Here is a 14,535-nt window from a genome sequence, read left to right on the forward strand (position 1 = left end):
TGGGACAAAGTCAGCCCCCTGCACATTCCTTCTCTGGCCAAGGGAGTGGCCAGTGGGAGCCCCCCTATCCCCAACCCTAACTTCCAAGGGCTGTCAGCATATATAGGATTCTCTTGTCCCATGCTTGAGGAGGAGGACCTTATTTCAGGAAGGAACCAAATTTGCACCACAAACGCCGATGCAGAGATATATGATGCGCACCGAAAATTGTGAGTGGGAGGGGAGCAGAAACTCTGTCCCTAACAACCACTTTGAATTCACACACACACACACACACACACACACACACACACACACTGGCCCCAGCAGGGCTACTCAAAGGCCCAAAGGCCAAGTTCACAGTTCTGCTCTTCCCGGGATCTGTGGGGTGACCCCTGGGTTTGAAGACCTCTTGGCTCCCTCACGGATGTGGGGAACGAGAGGATCTTTTTTCACCCTGGCTGTCTTGGGCATCTTTGTTTACTTTCCAGTTGTGGTGGCATCTGGAATGTGCCTTGGGGCTGGGGCAGCTGCAGATGACTGAGTCAGAGGTCGAGGGGTAGAGCTCACACTCCTGATTCTGCCCTCTCAACTGCTGCTCTAGGGAAAGTGATGTATGAAGAGCCTGCTTCAGGGAACAGGAGATGGAGAGGAATGAACTTGAAGGGAAGGGGATCATATACTCCCAGTGCCCCAATGGCTGGGGGTAAGAGAAATAGACAGCTCTGTTTATATTGATGGAGATCCGGAGGATCTTCACCTTCCTTAAAGGGGGCTGAGCTGGGTGGTAGCAAAGAAGATCAAGGAATCTTGGGGCAGAATTGATTCATGATCTTCTGGGAGCAACGGGTGCCTTCTGGCAACTCTTGGTTGGCAGATCCATTTCTCGGGATGGGGAGCCTCAACACAGCACCTAGGCCGAGGGCTCTGTCACTGTGTCAAACCCAATTAGCCCTTCTCTGTGGCCTCTTGGCCCCAGGACCCTGCCATGGGGCCCCGCAGATGCAGACGTGGTGCAGAAGGTAGCAGAAGCAGACACAAATCTTGTCTGAACCGCTCTTGCTCCTGTGACATAAATGTCTTCCCCTTTCATACTGGCCCAGTTTTCTCCTAAAAGGAAGAGATGCCAAGGACCCCCTCCCCCCCCACCCACACAGATTCAAGGGGGGGAGGTACTTCACAGCCTGTGGGAGAACCTTCCACTCTCTCACCTCTGCAGCCCAAGCCTGCCCACAGGTAAGGGGTTCTCCAGACTTCCCCAGCACACAGGAAATGGCTCTCCCTTGCCGTGCTGTTGTTGCATCCACTTCCTGCCTGCTAGTCATCATCCTTTCTCCAGAGCCGCAAAATGGGGTGATGAGGAGACGAGGGGAAGTCTCACGGCTGGTTGGCCTGCCTCCCCACCCACCCAATACTAGTGGTCCATGGCCACCATTGAAAACAAAGTCATGGGCTCAGCATTCCTTGGGAAAGTTCTGGGGTTCTCATTCTTGTGTGTATTTGTTTGGGAAGGAAGGTTTGTTCCTGATTGTCCCCCAAGGTTTCCTGGTGCCCGGGGGCTTTTGCTTTTGTCTTGGGGTTGAGTTTCAATTTGGGAGACGTCTCCCTGCATCCAGTGTCTGTCCTTCCTTCCTTCCCTTCCTTCCCTAATAGTTAAAGCCATATCAGTTAGACTGCAATACTATCAACACTAAAAACTCGGCAGGCTGCGCTCTCTCATCTTGTACAAAGGAGCGTCCCAGGGGCGGGGGCCCTCCAGCCACCCCCTCGCCTGCTTGTCTGTGTCTCCAGCCACTCGCCACGTGGCCCATGCGTGTTTTTTGCATTGGTGTCTCTGTAACAGGGTAAACCACCCCAACACCTGTCATCTGTCTTACTGTCTCTGCTAGTCACTCACTTGGTGGTCACCGTATGGCCCCCTGGAGCATCTGGGCAGAGGGGTCCTCAGGCAGGGGAGAGAGGAGAACAGGCTGGAGGTGGCGAGGGGCCTGCCCATTGGTACCTCATTTGTCCACGAGGCATTTGTTGTGGCTGATCATTGTGTGTGCAATCATCGCATGGGGCAAAGGGTGTGACTGTGACTGACTGACAGGAGTCCTGGAAGGGCCATGCTGGCTACCAGTGGGTGAGCTCCATGCCAAGGTGGCACTTCTTTGCCAGGGTTTACACACACCCATTTGTCTGCTTGACCCTCCCAGCTGAATGCTGAAAACCGCAATAAGTCCACTTCTCCCATGGGGCAAAGGGCCGGTGCTGAAGCCAGTGGTCCACCTTTGGCTGCTGCTGCTGACGCTCTCGGTTTCTGTTTTTACTCCCACACCCACCGGTTGGTGACCCCTTCCCACAAAGCGGGCTGGCAGGGATGCCAGTGAGTCCCTGGATACCACTGGCCACAAGGCTTCCACTGGCCTCAGCGGCCTGTCCTGGGCAAGAGCTAAAAGCAGAAAAGGACCAAATCCCAGAGCACTGGAGGGACTTGGGGTGGCAATGCCCACAGCAGAAGAGAGGGGTGAAGCCTGGTGTCACCGTGTGGCAATCTCAGTGGGGACACTGTGGGCCCCTTCCCATATTACCTTGGTGATGTGGGAACTTCTGCACTGCCGCCGTCTCCTGCGCCACTGTGGCAACATCAGCAGCCCCGAGCCACACACCAACGTCACGCCGTCTAAGAATCGCGGAGGCAATGCTGATGTGGGGAGGAGCCATTGCGTGAGACCTCGGGCCCCTGACTTTATTTCTGTAGCACTGGAAGGTGTGGCAATGAAGCAGTTCCCAAGTCATTGAGGTAGCATGGAAGAAACCCCTTGTCTGATGCTTCATGAGCAGTTAGCTAATTGAGAGGAAGCAGTTTCCAATCTGAAGTGTTCGTGCACTTCAGTGCGTGTGATGGGAGCAGCGGGGGAGATAACAGGTATAGTACAGGGACGGGCATGCAGCGCACGCGGCCCACACCCTAATTTATTTTATTTATTTATTTATTAAATTTATTAATTGCCCATCTGACTGGTCACCCAGACACTCTGGGTGATGTACAATAATAAAAACAGTTTAAAACAATAAAATTCTACATTAAAAACATATTTCTAAAAATACCCTTGTTGTTTATTCAGTCAGTGGCTTCCAACTCTTCGTGACTTCATGGACCAGCCCACGCCAGAGCTTCCTGTCGGCCGTCGCCACCCCCAGCTCCCCCAAGGTCGAGTCCGTCACCTCCAGAATATCATCCATCCATCTTGCCCTTGGTCAGCCCCTCTTCCTTTTGCCTTCCACTTTCCCTAGCATCAGCACCTTCTCCAGGGTATCCTGTCTTCTCATGATGTGGCCAAAGTATTTCAGTTTTGCCTTTAATATCATTCCCTCAAGTGAGCAGTCTGGCTTGATTTCCTGGAGTATGGACTGGTTTGATCTTCTTGCAGTCCAAGGCACTCTCAGAATTTTCCTCCAGCACCACAGTTCAAAAGCATCTCTCTTCCTTCGCTCAGCCTTCCTTATGGTCCAGCTCTCGCAGCCATAGGTTACTACGGGGAATACCATGCTTTAACTATGCAGACCTTTGTTGTCAGTGTGATGTCTCTGCTCTTCACTATTTTATCAGGATTTGTCATTGCTGTCCTCCCAAGAAGTAAACGTCTTCTGATTTCCTGGCTGCAGTCAGCGTCTGCAGTAATCTTTGCGCCTAGAAAGACAAAGTCTGTCACTGCCTCCACGTTTTCTCCCTCTATTTGCCAGTTATCAATCAAGCTCGTTGCCATAATCTTGGGTTTTTTGAGGTTGAACTGCAACCCAGCTTTTGCACTTTCTTCTTTCACCTTCGTCAGAAGGTTCCTCAGCTCCTCCTCACTTTCAGCCATCAAAGTGGTATCATCTGCATATCTGAGATTGTTAATGTTTCTTCCAGTGATTTTAATTCCAGCCTTGGCTTCATCAAGCCCAGCACGTCGCATGATGTGTTCTGTGTACAGGTTGAATAGGTAGAGTGAGAGTATACAAGGCTGCCGTACTCCTTTCCCAATCTTAAACCAGTTCGTTGTTCCGTGGTCTGTTCTTACCGTTGCTACTTGGTCGTTATACAGATTCTTCAGGAGGCAGACAAGATGACTTGGTATCCCCATACCACCAAGAACTTGCCACAATTTGTTATGATCCACACAGTCAAAGGCTTTAGAATAGTCAATAAAACAGAAGTAGATGTTTTTCTGACACTCCCTGGCTTTCTCCATATCCAGCGGATATTGGCAATTTGGTCTCTAGTTCCTCTGCCTTTTCGAAACCCAGCTTGTACATCTGGCAATTCTCGTTCCATGAATTGCTGGAGTCTACCTTGCAAGATCTTGAGCATTACCTTACTGGCATGTGAAATAAGTGCCACTGCTCGATAGTTTGAACATTCTTTGGTGCTTCCCTTTTTTGGTATGGGGATATAAGTTGATCTTTTCCAATCTGGTGGCCATTCCTGTGTTTTCCAAATTTGCTGGCATATGGCATGCATCACCTTGACAGCATCATCTTGCAAGATTTTAAACAGTTCAGCTGAGATACCATCATCTCCTGCTGCCTTGTTCTTAGCAATGCTTCTTAAGGCCCATTCAACCTCACTCTTCAGGATGTCTGGCTCTAGCTCACTGACCACACCGTCAAATCTATCCCCGATATTATTATCCTTCCTATACAGATCTTCCGTATATTCTTGCCATCTTTTCTTGATCTCTTCTGCTTCTGTTAGGTCCTTTCCATCTTTGATTTTGAAATACCCATTTTTGCCTGGAATTTACCTCCGATGTTTCTAATTTTCTGGAAGAGGTCTCTTGTCCTTCCCATTCTATTATCTTCTTCTGCTTCCACGCATTGCTTGTTTAAAAATAATTCCTTATCTCTTCTGGCTAACCTCTGGAATTTTGCATTTCATTGGGCATATCTCCCCCTTTCACTGTTGCCTTTTGCTTTACCCTAACCCACACCAAATGCCTGCCTGAACAACCACATTTTTAATGCATGGCGGAAGCTCATTAAAGAGGGGGCATGGCGAAGTTCCCTAGGGAGGGAGTTCTACAGAGTGGGGGCCACCACAGAGAAGGCCCTCAAAAGCACTTCACATGAGATAAATTCATATCTGGCAAGAATACTCTGTCCCTTTTCCAGTGCATGGGAAAGAAGAGGAAGAGAAACAGAAAGGGGGGTGGCAGAAAGAGAGAGAAAAGAAAATGGCAGAAAAGGGGTGACCACCCACTTTTGCCTCTATCCCTGCCTGCTGCGATTTTCAGCCTCGCTCACTGCCAATCACATTATCCATGAGGGAACACGGCCTTCAAGAGAGAGAGAAAATGGTTGCCTACCCTTAGATAGAATGTACATTGGGGCATTTTGCCAGCCTCCCTCCATCATCAGATGTGTAAGGATGTGAATCTTGCTAGATCCCTTTACTTCCTTTTGCTCCTACACATTTTAAGGCCCAGAATGACCGCTGAAGGCATGCTTGTATCAACAGAGTTATGCACGCGCCTCTGGATGCGGCCCTTTGAATTAGTGCATATGTGAAGGTGAAAGTGTGTGCAGGGTGTGTGTGCGTGCATGCGTGCGTGCGTGCTTGTGGGGCTGAGATATTAGAAACAGATACTGACTTGCTTTTGGGGGGGGGGGTTATGCAGTGGTGCATATCTCTGAGCACGTGAATGAGTGATAATGCGGGCAGAGTTGGCGGTGTACACGTGAATGGGCCAAGACATGTCTTGAGGGGTGGGGATGTGTGTGCTAGCATGAAACCAAGGGGAATGCTTGAGTCTCTCTGTTCACCAGTGCATCAGTCCCAGCATGTCCAAAGTGTGCACTCCAGTTGTTTTCAAGTTGCTTCCAGAGCAGGACACCCCTCAAGGGCTCAACGCTGGCACAGAGGAATCAATTCCAGCCTCCAGAGGTATCGCCATCACCAGAGGGGCCCTGCATCATTCCCACATGCATGGATTTCGCTTTCTCTGCTTGCCCATCACTAGTCTGTAGCGGGTGGGGGAGCCTACTGCCCTGTGCACTAACCTATTGGAGTGCGTGAGCCATCCTCCTTGCTTGTGCCATCTGCTTTGTGTCTAATTGTGTCTAATTGGCTAGTCCTCATCCCACCTGCACCTGGGAAGGGCAGCTATCACAGGGATGGGGCTGTGTGCGCTGAATGGGGCTCCCCTAATGGAAAGATCCAGTGCAGACTGAGCACCCTCAGGTTAAAGCTGCTGGGAGACCTCCGTCTCCCCCCAGAGAGCTGGACAGCCAAGCTGCGCAGCTGAACCTGAGACTATGGAGTGCACCATATCTAAGCCATTGCCAATGCCCCCTTCAGCCTTCTGTTTAACCCAGAGGCAAGCAGGGAGCCGGTGACTCCCCTTTCCCTGCCTGTGTGGGTTGGAGGATGCAGGCCAAGGGGGCAGGGAAGATTCGAGGGGCTCCATCCATCCACCCTATGGTGACCATTCTGCTCTAACTAGTCTTTGAAGAAATAATAAAATAAAATAAATTTGTACATTGCCCTGTGTCAAGTGTCTTGCGGTGGTGGTGGTGGTGGTGGCAGCGGCAGTCGTGGTGGTGGTATCATTATATAGAATACCATGAAGGTTGACATGGCAGCCTTCAACTTGGGGAGAGCTGTGGTGCTGCCTCCAGTGCCCAAATGGCCAGGGAGACAACCTTTTACCATGCAGTCTTTGTGGTGTCCAGTAGGCTCCGTATAACTTCTGCTGAATTAACTGCATCAAGGTTGGGGCTGTGTGAGCCCTAGAATGTGGTTCAGCCTATGGTCCATATAATCCTGAATACTGCATGGATCCCCCTCATGAGAGGTACAGAAGGAGCCATCCAGCTCAGGAGAGGTAAGTGAATTATTTCCGATATTAGAGCAAACCTTCCTGGCAAGCTTGTGTCAGACTGACAGCACTAGGCGCCAGGCGGCTGTCATACTCCAGGCCAGACTCCTGCCGGGTCCTACGGTGCTGGCCATACGCTAACGAAGGGATGGCAGAGAGTACAGCTGTTCTCCAGCCGCATCATCAGAGCTGTGCAAGGCAGCAATACAAGGCAGGAGGGCCAAGAGCTCAACTGGCTCAGATGCAGGCTTGCTGCTACTGCTGCTGGGTGACTTTGGGTAAGTCATGGCCTCCTTGTGTGCCTCAGTTCTCCCTCTGCAAAGCAGGGTAACATTTAACCCCCTTTACAGCCTTTTCAGCCCCAAGGGTCACATCAGGCATCCACTGGGGTGGCGGGAGCCACAAATGTGTATATACACACATTCACCTACAACTCGCGTACAACATACAATTCACACACACTTTCTCTCTCTCTCTCTCTCTCTCTCTCATTCACACACACACACACACACACACACACACATCATTCACTCAGATCCAGCTCTTGCCCAAGAGCATTTCAGGGGCCTTAGCACATGCTTTCATCAGCTAAAAACAACACACTCATAAGAACATAAGAAGAGCCCTGCTGGATCAGACCAAGGGTCCATCTAGTCCAGCATTCTGTTCACATAATGGGCAACCAGCTGTTGATCAGGAACCCACAAGCAGGGCATGAGCACAATGGCACCCTCCCACCCATGTTTCCCAGCAACTGGTGTACATAGGCTCACTGCCTCTGGTACTGAAGGTAGCACATAGCCATCAAGACTAGTAGCCTTTGATAGCCTTTTCCTCCAAGAAGTTGTCTAACCCCCTTTTAAAGCCAAATTGGTGACCACCACTACATCCTGTGGTAGCGAGTTCCATAGTTTAACGCTGCACCGTGTGAAGGAGTCCTTCCTTTGATCTGTCCTGAATCTCCCACCAAACAGCTTCATGCATAATTTTGTACACCTCATGTCTCCCCTTACCCTCCTTTTTTCCAAGCTAAACAATCCCAGCTGATGTAACCTCCTCTCATAGGGGAGATGCTCCAGCCCCTTGATCATTTTAGTTGCCCTTTTCTGCACTTTTTCCAGCTCTACAATACCTTTTTTTAGGTGTGCTGACCAAAACTGGACCCAGTATTTCAAATGTGGTTGCACCACAGATTTCTATAAGGGCAGTATGATATTGGCAGTTTTAGTCTTAATTTCTTTTCTACTTTTGCCTAACATGGAGTTTGCCTTTTTCACAGCAGCCACACACTGGGTTGACATTTTCATCGAGCTGTCCACCACAACCCCAAGATCTCTTTCTTGGTCAGTCACCACTAGCTCAGATCCTATCAGGTTATACTTGAAGTTGGGATTTTTTGCCCCAACGTGCGTCACTTTACACTTGCTTACATTGAACCACATTTGCCATTTAGATGCCCATTCTCCCAGTTTGGAGAGATCCTTTTGGAGCTCTTCACAGTCCCTTTTTGTTTTAACCACCCTAAATAATTTGGTGTCATCAGCAAACTTGGCCACTTCACTGCTCACTCCTAATTCCAGATCATTTATGAACAGGTTGAAATGCATTGATCCTTATACAGATCCCTGTGGGACCCCACTATTTACTTCCCTCCACTGGGAGAATTTACCATTTATTCCTACTCTCTGCTTTCTGTTCTTTAACCAGATACTGATCCATAAGAGGACCTCTCCTTTTTATACCATCACTGCTAAGTTTGCTTAGGAATCGGGGGGGGGGGGTGGCTTTTTCAAAAGCAGCAACAAAGCAAATTTAAAAAAAAAACAGCTGTAAAAGCCAAAACAAGACAAAAAAGACAGCTGGTTCCTGATACATTTCGAGCATGTGTCTTTATCAAAAGCAATCTTAATTTCATCCACAACATCCAAATAATGCTTAGAATTGAGTATTATTTGAAAGCTGTGGATGAAATGAGGATTGCCCTTCATAAAGAGACATGCTCGAAATGCGTTGGGAACCATAAACATTGGTGAATATGCTATATTTTGCAACATGTCCCTAAGATCACTCCCCGCCAGAAACCTCAATTCTCTGACCACCCAGCCATCCAGAAATCCTTGGTTCCAGCCCTGCTCCATCTTCTAATCCACAATCTTGATGGTTCCTGACATCCCACACTGATACCTAGAACTTTTTCATGGGGGAAAAATGCTCTAGGAACGGGCTTTGTGGTCCTGCCATAGAAACCCAGTTCTTGCCATCAAAGACAAGTGATAGTAAACAAATACGTGATAATCGAAATGGGCACACACTAGCAATAGTGGGTTTGCAAACTATGAGTGCTTCCGGATGAGGTTTTTATCATGAAGTTGCTCTGCCTCATTAAGTTTTACAGGCAGGCAGGGAGTAGTTCCACACATCATCTTCCACTTGTAACCTTTCCATGTTTGCCCACCACTTCTTCCATCTTTGTCACAAAAAGTCTGGAACCACTCTATCAGCGAGAGCATTTCAGAAACTATATAATATCATTGCACGAACATATGGATGTATTTTAGTATCTTTAGCATTATTGTGCATCAGTTTAACATCTGTTGTGTCTGCTGATATTCATCTATATTTCACATTTTATTCAGTCTTTAAGTGACAGTATTACATGGATCCTTACATCAGTGGTTTATTTCACCCATCCTATAATGTAAATCAGATGACATTTTTCTTCTGCTAAGGACTTCCTCACACTGGAGCATGTATGTATGTATGTATGTATGTATTTTATGGACGGAGGTCCGTAACATTGTTCAGGATGCAGCAACTCAATCCATCCCAAAGAAAAAGAAATGCAAGAAAGCAAAGTGGCTGTCTGAGGAGGCTTTACAAGAAGCTGAGGAAAGAAGGGAAGCAAAAAGCAAGGGAGAAAAGGGAAGATATATCCAACTGAATGCAGAGTTCCAGAGAATAGCAAGGAGAGACAAGAAGGCCTTCTTAAATGAACAATGCAAAGAAATCGAAGAAAACAATAGAATGGGAAAGACTAGAGATCTCTTCAAGAAAATCAGAGATATCAAGGGAACGTTTTGTGCAAAGACGGGCATGATAAAGGACAAAGAAGGCAGGGACCTAACAGAAGCAGACGAGATTAAGAAGAGGTGGAAAGAATACACAGAAGAACTATACAGGAAAGATCTGAATGTCCCTGATAGCCATGATAGTGTGGTCACTGAACTTGAGCCGGACATCCTCGAGAGTGAAGTCAAGTGGGCCTTGGGAAGCATTACTAACAACAAAGCTAGAGGAGATGACAGTATTCCAGCTGAGCTATTTAAGATCCTAAAAAATGATGCTGTTAAAGTGCTGCACTCAATATGCCAACAAATTTGGAACACTCAATAGTGGCCACAAGACTGGAAAAGGTCAGTTTACATTCCAATTCCAAAGAAGGGCAATGCCAAAGAGTGTTCAAACTACCATACAATTGCGCTCATTTCACATGCCAGCAAGGTGATGCTCAAAATCCTACAAGCTAGGCTTCAGCAGTATGTGAACTGAGAACTACTGGAAGTACAAGCTGGGTTTCGAAGAGGCAGAGGAACTAGAGATCAAATCGCCAACATTCGCTGGATCATGGAGAAAGCAAGAGAATTCCAGAAAAACATCTATTTCTGCTTCATTGACTACAATAAAGCCTTTGATTGTCTGGATCACAACAAACTCTGGCAAATTCTGAAAGAGATGGGAGTACCAGACCACCTTACCTGTCTCCTGAGAAACCTGTACGAGGGTCAAGAAGCAACAGTAAAAACCGGACATAGAACAACCGATTGGTTCAAAATTGGGAAAGGAGTACGACAAGGCTGTATATTGTCGCCCTGCTTATTTAACTTATATGCAGAGTACATCATGAGAAATGCCGGGTTGGATGAATCACAGGTCGGAATTAAGATTGCCGGGACAATTATCAACAACCTCAGATATGCAGACGATACCACCCTAATGGCAGAAAGTAAAGAGGATCTAAAGAGCCTCTTGTTGAGGGTGAAAGTGGAGAGTGCAAAAGCTGGTTTGAAACTCAACATTAAAAAAACAAAGATCATGGCATCTGGCCCCATCACTTTCTAGTATATAGAAGGGGAAGAAATGGAAGCAGTGACAGATTTTATTTTCTTGGGCTCCAAGATCACCGTAGACAGTGACTGTAGCCATGAAATTAAAAGATGCTTGCTCCTTGGGAGGAAAGCTATAGCAAACCTAGACAGCACAGTAAGAAGCAGAGACATCAACTTGCCAACAAAGGTCCGTATAATCAAAGCTATGGTTTTCCCAGTAGTAACGTATGGCTGTGAGAGCTGGACTATAAGGAAGGCTGAGTGCCGAAGAATCGATGCTTTCGAACTGTGGTGCTGGAGAAGACTCTTACGAGTCCCCTGGACTGCAAGGAAGTCAAGTCAGTCAATCCTAAAGGAAATCAACCCTGACTGCTCATTAGAAGGGCAGATGCTGAAGCTGAAGCTCAAATATTTTGGCCACCTAATACAAAGAGAAAACTCCCTGGAAAAGACCCTGATGCTGGGAAAGATGGAAGGCAAAAGGAGAAGGGGACGGCAGAGGATGAGATGGCTAGATAGTATCAGCGATGCAATGAATATGGACTTGAGCACGCTCCGGGAGACAGCGGAGGACAGGAAGGCCTGGCGTGCTATGGTCCATGGGGTCACAAAGAGTCGGACACGACTGAACGACTGAACAACAACAAAAGATGACACATCCTCCTGAACAATGGCTACAGAAGTACATAATGCAGCCTTCTCCAACCTGATGCCCCCAGAATGTTTTGTCCTGCAACTTCCAGCTTCCTGATCATTGGTCATGCTGGCTTAGGCTGATGGGAGTTGAGGTCCAAAATGTCTGGAGGACAGGTTGAGGAAGGCTAGCCTAATACTATTCACTGTTTATTATTAATTATTATTAAATGATTTCTAGAGAGTCAACTACAGTAACTAGTCCAGGGGTGGGCAACTTGTGGCCCTCCAGATGTTTTGGCCTACAACTCCCATCAGTCATAGCCAATGGGGAGGAACATAGAGTTGGAGGCCAAAACATCAGGAGGGCCACAAGTTGCCCATGCCTGAACTAGGTGCTGGTTATAAAACAAACATGAAAAAGACATAGGCCCTGCCCTGAGGCTTACCACCTAAGGGTTGTATCCAATGTAGTATAACATATATCCCATTCATTTCACTGGGTCTACTCTTAAATAGGACTAACATTGAATACGCCCCTAAAGGACTAAACATCCAATGAAAGAGAAACTGGGCAGGGAAGCACATCGGACCATTGTAACAGTAGGAGCTACACAGGTACTTTTCTGGATGCCCCAGCATCCATCACACAAAGAAACGGGCCTCCTTCTATATAAAAATGGGAAGCACGGAAGAATTCTGGGATAGCCTCACAGGTTTTCTCTTAACCATCATTTCCTTTGAGGGGAACTGCATCCCTGTGCCTAAAAAAAAACCCTGTGTGACTGGTTCAGAAGTTACGCGCTCAGAATAAGGCCTACAGGAGTACCGCACACATGGTTCATGTGAACACAGCAGAGGAAAAGCCACATGTGACTGAGCCGTTGGAAAGATGAGGCAGAAACACCGCCTGCCTGTGCTTGGCAGGAAGCTCCATGGGCCTTGTGTTTGCCTGCCAGATTCCTGAGGGCAGCACTAAGGCTGGTGGAAGACAAAGGGAGCTGATTGCCCCAAGGGTGAAATCAGCAGTTAGAGGGAGAGAGGATAATTGCAGTTCTTTGGGCTTGAGGGCACAGCCCTGCTTGGAATAGAATTAAGTAATCGCTATGATTAGTGCCATGGAGAGCGATGGAAATGTGCCGCCTGCTAAGAATCCTGGTCTGAGCCAGAGCTGCAGCAACACTCTTGTATTGATCCCAATGTACGCCCCACCCCATCTTCCTCTGCTGGCTCTCCTGTGCCAGAATCCTCTGCCACGGAGAGCCACAAGCTAGAATCTCCACGTGCACATTCCAGGTCTCACTTCCTTTGCCAGCTCTGCTTTTACTTCTTCCTGTCCCAAATAGGCTGCTAGAAACAATGATTTCTAAGCAGTGGGAAGCAGTTTGAGAAAGGCCTCACTTCTGATGGTGTATAGTGTGTCATGGCAGGGCTACCTGGCGCCACACGACTCTATGCCTCAGACTTGGCAGTTGCTGGGGAGCAACAGCGGAAGGGGGCTCTTGGCCTCATGTCCTTCCTGGGGGCTTCCCAGAGGCATCTGGGTGTCCACTGTGAAAAACAGGATGCTGGAATCAGTAGGCCTTTGGCATGAAAAATTATCACCCTGATGATACTACCGCATGTTGGCAATAATAATGAGGCACAGCAGAAATATTAACAAAAATGCCAAGCAGAATGAGGAAAATCAGATCTGGTCAAATTTGGAGTCATTTCACAACGGGCCAGAGAGTGAAGTCAAACATTCTAATGCAGCCTTCCACAATCTGGGGCCCTTTAGATCTTTTGGACTACAACTCCCTAGAAGTTGTAGGTGTGGCCCCTTATGAATCACCAAAAAAGAGGAATCACATCACCCAAAAGAGGGCTCAAATTTGTATAACATTTGCATATACTAATTTATATGTCAGATATACCTTTAGAAATGGTTATAATTTAAATAAAAATACATTAAACTTCACCTTAGTGTGGAAGGCTGTGATCAGGTGACATGTGTGCCTGCCTGTTTAGTCTGCAATCCAGGTGCTAACTCTTGATGGGCAACAGTTCTGATGGTTTTTTATCATTAAACTGGAATTGGACAGGGCAGCCCTTCAAATAGAGGGCTCTCCTCTGTAAAAGGATGCATGGCCACCCTAATTCCTGACCATGTGCCATGTTGGCTGGGGCTGATGGGAGTTGGTCCAAAACATCTGGGGAGCACCAGGCTAAGGCTGCTCTATTGCGATATTATGGATTAGAGAAGCCTAGTGAAGTGGGGGGGGGGCATAGTTCACAGGTAGAGCACATGCTTTGAAAGCCAAAGGTTGCAGGTTTAAGGTCCCTCCCTGGTATCTCCAGTTAAAAGGATCAGGGAGCAGGTGATGTGAAACCCTTTCTCTGCCAAGGCCCTGGAGAGCCACAGTCAGAGAACACTGGGCTAGATAAACAAATAGCCTGACCGGGGAAAAGCTACTTTTGTATGTCAACATGACATAGGGCCAGAAAGTTAATGCAACGCTCTCGTATTATGTGAAAGATGCCATTATTTATTTACAGTATTTATATGCTGCCCAATAACCAAGTTCTCTGGCAAGCTTACAATGACAACATTACAATACAGTGATAAACCATAAGAACAAAAATATATAATGCAGCATTTAAAAAAAAAAAAACATCCAGCAGCCGCGAACAAAAACAACCATATTGTCCTGCATCTGATGAAGTAGGTTCTAGTCCATAAAAGCTTATGCCATAATAAATTTGTTCAGCTTTACAGTACTACAAGACCCTTAAGAACATAAGAGCCATGGTGAAATACCAAAGGCCCATACCAGTGGCCAATCACAAGCAGGACATGAGTGCAATAGCACCCTCCCGCTCATGTTCCCCAGGAACTGGTATACATGGGCATCCTGCTCCAATACTGGAGGTAATGTGTGGCCATCATGACTAGTGGCCATTGACAGCTTTATCCTTCATGAATTTGTCTA

The 14,535-nt window shown here is 47.5% G+C and overlaps 1 protein-coding gene across 1 annotated transcript in view; it reads right to left on the bottom strand.

The window, feature by feature from the left end:
- THOC3 (THO complex subunit 3) overlaps positions 1-14,535 on the bottom strand; it is a 40,841-nt gene that overhangs the window by 7,339 nt on the left and 18,967 nt on the right. The gene's annotated exons all lie outside the window — the stretch shown is intronic.

This window comes from Heloderma suspectum, chromosome 2 (assembly GCF_057233095.1).
Source record: "Heloderma suspectum isolate Gila_16-S chromosome 2, 16-S_ref, whole genome shotgun sequence".
NCBI classification, from domain to species: domain Eukaryota; kingdom Metazoa; phylum Chordata; class Lepidosauria; order Squamata; family Helodermatidae; genus Heloderma; species Heloderma suspectum.